The sequence below is a fragment of the Tupaia chinensis genome, unplaced genomic scaffold (genome assembly GCF_000334495.1).
Source record: "Tupaia chinensis unplaced genomic scaffold, TupChi_1.0 Scaffold000407_1, whole genome shotgun sequence".
NCBI classification, from domain to species: Eukaryota; Metazoa; Chordata; class Mammalia; order Scandentia; family Tupaiidae; genus Tupaia; species Tupaia belangeri.
This window is the reverse complement of record NW_006159909.1, coordinates 319,650-328,407: the sequence shown is the minus strand read 5'-3', so window position 1 is coordinate 328,407 and position 8,758 is coordinate 319,650. Positions and strand designations below refer to the sequence as shown.

At 54.3% G+C, this 8,758-nt stretch overlaps 1 pseudogene; it reads right to left on the bottom strand.

The window, feature by feature from the left end:
* LOC114008864 (brain protein I3-like) overlaps window positions 1–8,020 on the bottom strand; it is a 47,342-nt pseudogene extending 39,322 nt beyond the window's left edge.
* Window positions 8,021–8,758: the final 738 nt, after the last annotated feature.

The following is an 8,758-nucleotide window of genomic DNA, read 5'->3' as shown; positions in this document are numbered from 1 at the left end:
CCCCCCCCCCCAGAGGGGATGGCCATACCACAATCCCTTCTCCTCCATTCCCCTCTAGGGGTTTTAGGCACACACACAAACATACACACACACATGTCTGGTGTGAGTTTTAAGCTGCTGGGTTCGGGACTCGAACCACAGTTGACTACGTGGGAGTCCAGCAATGTAACTATTATGCCATCTGCTGGTCCCACCGTCTCTCTGTTTCTGGTAAACACATGTACCCTCTGGCAATCAACAATGGCAACAACAAAAAGCTAAAGTGGTAAGGCTTTATCAAGTGTCAGACACTCACATGAAAATCTCACAGAGCAGGACCAGCAGATGGTGTAGCAGTGATGTTACTGGACTCCCATGCAGTCAACTGCGGTTCGAGTCCCGGATCTGGTGGCTTAAAGCTCATGCTGGGCCTGTGTGCGTGCCATGCCCAAAATCCGAAGAGGAGAATGAAGGAGAAGGGATTACAGCATGGCCATCTCCCCCTGGGGGGGGGGTGATTTCTTGCTTTCTGTCTCTCCCTGCCTCTCCAGGGAGCACATACACCCAATAGCAAAAATCTACCTAAAAATAAATAAATAAATAAATAAAGTAAAAAAAAAAAAAAAAATCCCACAAAGAACTGATACTATTTCCATTTTTACAGATGAATAAACTAAAGCTCGGGGAAATGACAATGTCTTTAATTCATCTAGGAATTTACTACCCTTGAAGGGAAAAACAGCATTTAATCCAGTCCCCAGAACTACCGTGAAGAGTCAGTCACGCCGGGGAACACTGGGCTGAGAAATATGCTGGGTGATTAGAAAACGGAAAACCAGAGTCCTTTTTGTTCAGTTATACATATTAATGGAGAGAAGTATCCCAGAGAATTACAAAGAGCAGATTCACCACCTAAATTGATTCGTCCTTGAGCGCATGCTAAAGTGGCTGGTGAATTCGGAGCATGAAAGAATGAGGTCTGGATTTAGGAGTGGGCCACAAATATGCACCCGCGCCTGAGAAATGTGCACACCCTCTGACCCAGCAATTTCACCTCTAGGAATGTATCCTCTCGAAATAGCTGGGTAAGTGGGCAACCAAGTACTTACAAGGCAACATTGTTCACAGCTTTGGAAAACTAGAACCGACATAACTGTCCAACAATTGAGTTTAAAAGATACAGCACATTCACATAGGCCAATGCCACATAGCCACGGAGAACGGTGCTGGGAACTGATGTCTTTTGACCCTGAAATTAGCTCATCACTCATTTGCCAAGTGAGAAAAGCTTGTGTTGGAGTAGTCTAGGTAGGATCTGATGGTGGTTATATTAAAACCAAAAGAAGGGACCAGCAGATGGCATGATGGACTCCCACATGGCTGACTGCGGTTAGAGTCCCGCACCTGACAGCTTCAAACTCACACTGGACGCATGTGTGTGCCTGCCCAAAATCCTGAGAGGAGAATGGAGAAGGGATTGCAGTGTGGCCAGCATAGTTTTTTTCATACTACACATTTTTAACAGACGTTCTCAATCTTCTTCTATATCAGATATATGCCAAACTTGGGCAGTAGGTTATTATCTCTAGATAGTGGGAGTAGAAATCACTTTCTATTTGCTGCTGCTTTATTTAATTTTGGGTTTTTTTTTTTTGGTTTAACTGGGGTATTTTTTCTCCCTTTAGGAAACATGTGTCACTAGCATAATTAAATGAAACTTAAAAAGTCTTTCAAAGAATTTTCCCAAGATTCTGCAAAACAGTTGTCCACGGTTTATCCAGAAAGAAACTGCTGAATGAGGCACAGGATGGGGGGCTTGTAATGCCACTGATGAGCAGAGACAGGACAGACCTGGGGAGGTGGGAGGGGCTGGGGAGTGTCCATGGCAGGGGTCTGGGCCAAGAACATGGTCAGAAGGCCTGGAGGGCTCATGAGCCACCATAAACCCACTTCACAGGTTAAACTCAGTTCACAAGCCAGGTGGGCAGGTGGCGTCATGCCCTTTAAGCTGGTCCTTGGCCAGTAGGTGGCATATGGAGCTTGGTGCCTGCCACGCCCTGTCCCCACCATGTATCTATGTGGGTCGGTGACTTATGTGCAGGCAGAGAAGAAAATCTATCAGGTTATCTTGGAGGTTGCTTTTTAAGTGATAGCCCCAGAGTCCCTGAGTGGGAGTGGCTGCAGGGACTTGGTGTAGCTCTGAGCTCACCCAAAGGCTCTTCCCTCAATGGGGCTTTCTCTGAGGGAGCAGGGAGCCTGCAGGGAGGGTGGGCAGGGGCCAAATGCTCCCACCCCATTCCTCCAAGGCTATCAGGCCTATGTGGGTCACTTTTGGGCTATTTTCACAAGGAAGCTCTCCCTTTGGCATTGGTCCGGATAGGAGTGGGTTCTAGGGGTGAAGGGATCCACTCAGATCCACTCGGGAAGAAGGTTTTTCTAGGTCTTTGTCAGAACTCCTCCCTCCACCCCAAATCCAGGACACAAGCCCTCACTGGAAGCAGAGAGACAGGGAGAAAACAACCCCTTCCCTATGGGTATAGACATGCCACAATCCCTTCTCCTCCATTTTTCCTTCCCTTTGGGATGTTGGGCACACACGCACGCATGCCTGGCATATTTTTCAAGCTGTTGGGTCCCCTGGGACTTGAACCACACAGTTGGCCATGTGAGATCCAGCCACCTTAACTACGGGCCATAAACTGGGCCTTTAAAAAAATACTATTATTATTATTATTATACATTCAATCACTTTCTAACATTTAGCTTGTAGAGAGAATTTACCCAACATGAAATACACCTCGGACCAGTCCACTCGCGAATAAGACACACGTTATCATCAACAGGTAATAAACTGTTACCGTGTCCCACAAATGTCTTACTTCTCTATTTCTCCCTAATTTCCTTCCCTGCACTCTCCCCCCTCCTAGCACAGTGTCTCCAGGGTCCATATCTATTTTCAATGCTTTTACGTCCTTCAATCTTGCAGTCTCTACCATCAAGTGCGGCCAATCGGTCTATGTTAAGCGGAGACATACAATGTCTGTTTCATAGCCTGGCTTGCTTCACTCAGCGATAAATCTTCCATCTTCGTCCACTTCCCATCAAATGCCAGGGTCTAGTTTTCATGGCTGAGTAGTATTCCATGGAGTATATGAGCCACACTTTCAATCCATTCATCTGTTGGTGGGCATTTGGGTTGGTTCCATGTCTTAGCGATCGTGACTAATGCCGCAATAAACCTAGATGTGCGGGCGCTTTTCCAACGGCGTGTTCTCCTGTCCTTTGGGTAGATACCTGGGCGTGGGATTGCCGGGTCACATGGCGGTTCTATCTGTAGGTCTTTCGCGATCGTCCATATTGTTCTCCACGGTGGCTGGACCAATTTACATTCCCACTGACAGTGTAGGAGAGTCCCCCTTTCACCACAGCCCTGTGGACTGACCCATTAAAAAAATATCCTATTTTAAATTTTAAATTAAAAAGTTTTTTAATTGCCAAAGTGCACATATGGTTGAAAGAGGAGAGAGAGAGAAACCCCTTCCGTGAGGTATCGTCTTTCTCCATTTCTCCGTCTCATCGGGATTTGGGCACACACATGCACCCAGCATATTTTTCAAGCCTCCTGCGTGAGGATTTGAACCACGGCTGGCCATGTGGGATCCGGCTTTATGTACAGAACTTTGCTGCTCTGCCAGGGGGACAGACCATCGGCCCGGGCCTTTAACCCTTCTAGAGAACTCCTGCGTGTGCGGGCCTGGGAGGCCAGTTTCTCTGTGTCAGTCAGAAAGAACCAGTGACGTGGGACACCCGGAGTTCACTGCTGCTCCTGGAGCCCTTCCGTCGGCCTCAGGCAGCCGTCCGGGCCTCCGTTTAGCCATCTGTAGAATCAGGGGTTGGACTGGCTGTCCGATGGTTCCAGGGTTCCAGCTCGTCCTTCCACGCATGCCGGCCTCCTCCAGGGCTCATTTCCTTCTTGTACTCTCAGGGCCTCACACGCCCTGGCCCCTGAAATCACACCCTCTGACTACCTTTGCCGGCTCTCTACCCTGGTGTCTAGTGCAGGGCCTGGACCTCAGCAGGCCAGGTGCCACGGATATTAGTGTTCGAGTCTCTGGGTGGGAGGTCAGCGTAGCCATCGCAGGGTCGGCCACACACTGCACACAGGACGGGAGCCCCTCCAGCCCGGCTCCTTCCGCGTGAGGGCCGCAGGCTCCCAGGAAGCCAGTCGTTAGGAGCCAGCAGCAGCTACCACGTCAGATACCAAGTCCTCGGGCTTTCCCTCCCGTTTGCCTTGTGCTAAGTACACAAAATGATGGCGTAGCCGGCGCCCTGAGGGCTCTCTCTGGGTCTGGACTCTGGCCTCAGGGAGACCTCTCCCTCCCCTCCCTCTGGTCATCCCAATCCTCACCAGGAGGGTGGGCTTTGGGGATGGCTTCAAGGCCACTCAAAGCCATGCTGTAGCTCTCCCCGTTGCCCCTCCCAAGCTCAGTCCCTGTCATCTCTTACTGGCCAGACCACAATGGCCCAACTGCCTTTCCTGCTGCCAACCTGTCACTTCGGCCCCTCCACCCCCATAGCCAGGGGCAGCTTTGAAACAGCATCCTGCTTGAGACCTTGACTAGCCCCAGTTTGGCACTCAGAAGGAAGCTCAGCCTCCTCCAGGCCCCAGAGATGATGCCACGGCTCCTGCAGCCTCCCACGGCCTTTGCCACACCTGGGATCCCATGCTTCAAACCTTCCACAAGCTCAAGCTTCTCCTCCCCTCTCCCCAGCAGCTCTGCCCCTTGGGCTGCCCTTCCTCCTTACACGAGCTTTGACTCAGGGGAGGCTTCCTGAAGCGGCCCTCGCACATTCGCTCCTGTGCTCTGAAAGCTGCTCTCATTCCGAGATGTCAGACTCACAAACTGTACAAGGCTCAGAAAGGCCCTGGGGTTTGCAGAGCACCCTAGGAGTAGTTGAGTGTGAGGCTGGGAGAAGGGTGAGAACTTTGCGGAGGTTGGGGAGGCTTCCTGGAGGAGGGAGCAGAGGAGAATGAGACAGAAACTACAGGAGAGGCCGGGGTGGGGTGGGGCTCTGTGGTTCAAGGCAGTGAGACCCCCATCTTGGGCTGACTAATGCCCTTTGCCCACTCCCTCCTTGTCTCACTCCCTGGCTTTGGGACAACTGGCTGAGCCCTTTGGAAGCCTTAATGTTTGCTTCGGGTTTCCTCAGGGTCCATGAGGGTGGCAAGACAGGGCAGGGCAGGGCAGGTAACTTGTCCCTGGAGAACAGTCAAGTCTGAGCCTCAGGAAGGAGCTCAGGACTGAGAAAGCTGCTCCCTGGAACACTCAGGAAGGCAGGAGGGCTCCTCCCGCACTCTCCAGATGCAAGGGCAGGTTTGCGATGCCCGTGTGGCCTTGACTGGTGCCTCTATAAGGCCACGGTGGCTCATTTGGAAGGGTCTCCTGTCAGGGAACTGGCTCCCTCCAGAAAGACCTGAGCACCCAGCCCGGCCCCCGGTCCGGCAGCCTCTCTGGAAGCACCATCCCTCTGGATGTTTGAGTACCTGGCTGGGGTGCAGCCCCGCAGCAGAGCTCCGGAAGGGCTGCTGCCAGGAGAGGCAGAGTCTGAGGATGGGGAGCCTCTGAGGGCCTGTGGGGAGGAGTGGGGCGGAGAGGGGCCGAGGGGCAGTGGATTCTACTGACCCCTCGGCTGGGCCCGGGTCACAGCAGGAACAAGACCCCCTCCCTGATCTGACCTCCAGGGCCACTGTGTCCAGGGCAGGAGACAAACATGAGTACAAAACACAAGAATCCGCTAAGGTAGGCAGAGACGTAAACTCAGCCGAGGACAAAGGCCGGCTGTGTGGACGGGTGCTCCTACAGAGGTGGCATCAAGTTAACGACGGTCAGGGTCATCTCAGTTCCCCCCACGACACCTCGGACAGGGCCCTGTAGCTCACACGGTATCATTCGCACACAGGACACATCGCACCCTCTCACAGCAAGGCAGGGACCTGAACTGCTCCAGATCTCCGTGCTGGCCTCGGTGCAACGCGCTTAAGTTGCAGAGCTGGAGTGAGACCAGACGAGAGGATTTAGGGGACGGGGCTCAGTCTTTATTCACGTCACACCTTAGCTCCTGAAAGCAAGTAACCATGCTGCCACGAGGCAGACGGCCAGTGCAGGGCAGCAGTCTGTGACAGATGAAGCAGGCCGGGACCCCAGCACAGGAAGAGGAGGGGACTGCTGGGGCCAGACCTCAGGATGCCAGCCTCTGGGCACTGCCCTGGCCTAACATCTTTCCCCCAGGATGGGTCGGGGAGGCCCATCCTGCTCACGATCTGGGCTCACAGAAGGCCACGTCAGCCCATGCCCACCACTTCCTAATGCTCAGTTAATGGGTCGTTGTCCTGGCCTGTCCCAGCCCTGACCGCTGAGTGGGAGAGCGATGAGAACTCCCCCCAGGCAGGCAGAGGGGCGGCGTGATGCCTCCCTCCACGCTGGTTCTTGACTTGTTGGCTGCAGGGCCTCCTCCTCCCACCAGGTTGGGCCTATAAATAGAAGAGTGAGATTCCTCGTGGCCCAGTGAATGGTGCTGACATCCTGCCTCCTGCCTCCGCCTGACTGAGCCCTGAGTCACAGGCCCACTGGAGGCCCGCCCAGGACCAACCAGGCCTGCACCACTGCCACTGCCTCGCTGCCTCAGAGGAAGTTCAGGGCGGCTGGAGTCCCTAGGGAGCCTGAGTGAGGCTTAAAGAAACGCGCCTGGCATTTCCTCCCAGGGAGGTCTGCCAGGGCTCGGCACTCTGGCCGGCTCTTGAGTGAGTGTGTGTGCATGTGTGCATGTAGCACACGTGTGCATGTGCATATGTACACATGTGCGCACATGTGTGCGTGCCCTGTGTGGCGGTGGCTGGCTCCAGACGCGTGTAGAGGAAGGGGGGATTCCCGCGAGCCTCATCTGCTCTCCCAGCACCTTGTTCTGGCCTTGCTCCTTTAAACGCCAAAACCGAACCCACACACCCACAGGAGCTCAGGAAATCCATGAGAAGGCTGGGAAATCAGGCCTGGGCCTGGCAGGAACCCAACAGCCCCAGAGGGCCGAGGGGCAGGAAGGGCAAGCCGGATCTGGGCAGGAATGTGAAGTGGGCAGTAGCCGGGGGACTCTGGCCATCTTCGTCATTCTACCCAAGAGCAGAATGACGAAGGAAGGACATTCTTACAGGCCGGGCGAGAGCCACGTGTCCCCGCCATGGCAGGGTAGGGGAGAGGGGGCCCATGATCCATTCAGTGGGGAAGAGGTAACGCTCTCCAAAAGAAACCAAAGGCCTGCTAGGGAGGGGGCAGTTCGGGGGGCCCCGACCCAGTGAGGGCCCAGCGTCCACTCTCAGCTCAAGCACCACCTGTTCGAAGGCTGCCCGACCCCATCCAGCAGGCTCTCTCCACCCAGTTGTGTCACAGCCCAACGGAGGGAAGGTGTCTGGTTTTGTTTTCTTGTTTCTCTTCCACTAGAGCCACTGGCTTGCACGCTCCATGAGGGCGAGTGGGGTCGGCATTTGCTCATCCCTGTGCATTCGCAGGCACTTGCTGGATGAATGAGTGAGTGAGTGGACCTGTGTGCACACTCCCTCACGCACCCCCTGCTCGTACATACTTATTCTCCCCCCCACACACACACACACACACGCACAGCCCATGCAGTGTTCTAGACCGTTCAAATTTGAGCAGCCATTCCTTCGCTGTCCCCTCCAGATCTCTCCTACCTGGGCACCTCCAGGGCAAGAAATCCCAGCTGAGCAGCTGCATTCTTTGCAGTTCTGACCTAAGAGGGGTGAAACATTCGCCTGACTCACATGTAGGCATTGGTGTTCCTCAGTCCAGGGGGACTGGGATGCAAAAAGCCTATTCCTGCTCAGAAGGAGGCCTCTGTCCCATTAAAAAAGCTTCACTGGTTCCCCACGTGGTCCAAAGGTGAAGCTCCACCTCAGTCTGGGTAAAACCTTAGAGCCCCACAGGATTTCCGCCCTTCTCCAGGCACTCCATGGTCTTCGTACCTCCATGCTGGCATGCCAGCTGACCCTTCCATTACAATGTGTTTAGTTTCCCTCCCCTGGGCCCTATCCCTTGCTCTGACGACCCTCCAAGACCCATCTAGATTTCACCTCTTTGCAAGACCGTGAGCAATATTAACAGTTTCTGCACCCTCCTTCTCTGTTCTGAATGCTCAAGAAACAGACAGGACTAGGGGCTTGGCAAGGGCCTTACAGATTCACAGTAGTCGGCAAGCCAAGGGTGGCTAGGAACGTGCAGGAGGTTTCTTGGTTGCCACTGTGGCAGGGACTGCTGCTGGCATTTAATGAGCCCTCCTGTTAGATGGGGAACCGCAGGTCCAGGCCAGAGAAACAGCAAGGTCACGCAGCAAATCGAGCATCAAGGGAGTCAGTACTCACCCCCTTGGGTGGGAGCGCACTCCTGAGTGCTAAGCCTGAGAGCGACCCTCTGACCCTCCAGGCTCGTAAGTCCAGGCCCGGGCCTGGCACACTACCAGCACCAGGAATGTGGTGGGACACGTGTCTGGGAATGCCCTGCAGTTCCCACCAGCTGCTGCACCTTCTCCCGCCTGTGCTGGCAGCCAGATGGCCTGACGTGGCCGAGGATGTGCCTGGAATGCCTGGGGAGGGCAGAGCTGGGCGTGTGGGCTGGGGCCTGATCTGCAATTACAGTGTCCAGCTCCGTGAGCTCATCCGAACACAAAGAAAGCCACCCTTTTGATCCGAGCCGGGTGCGGCGACCACGAC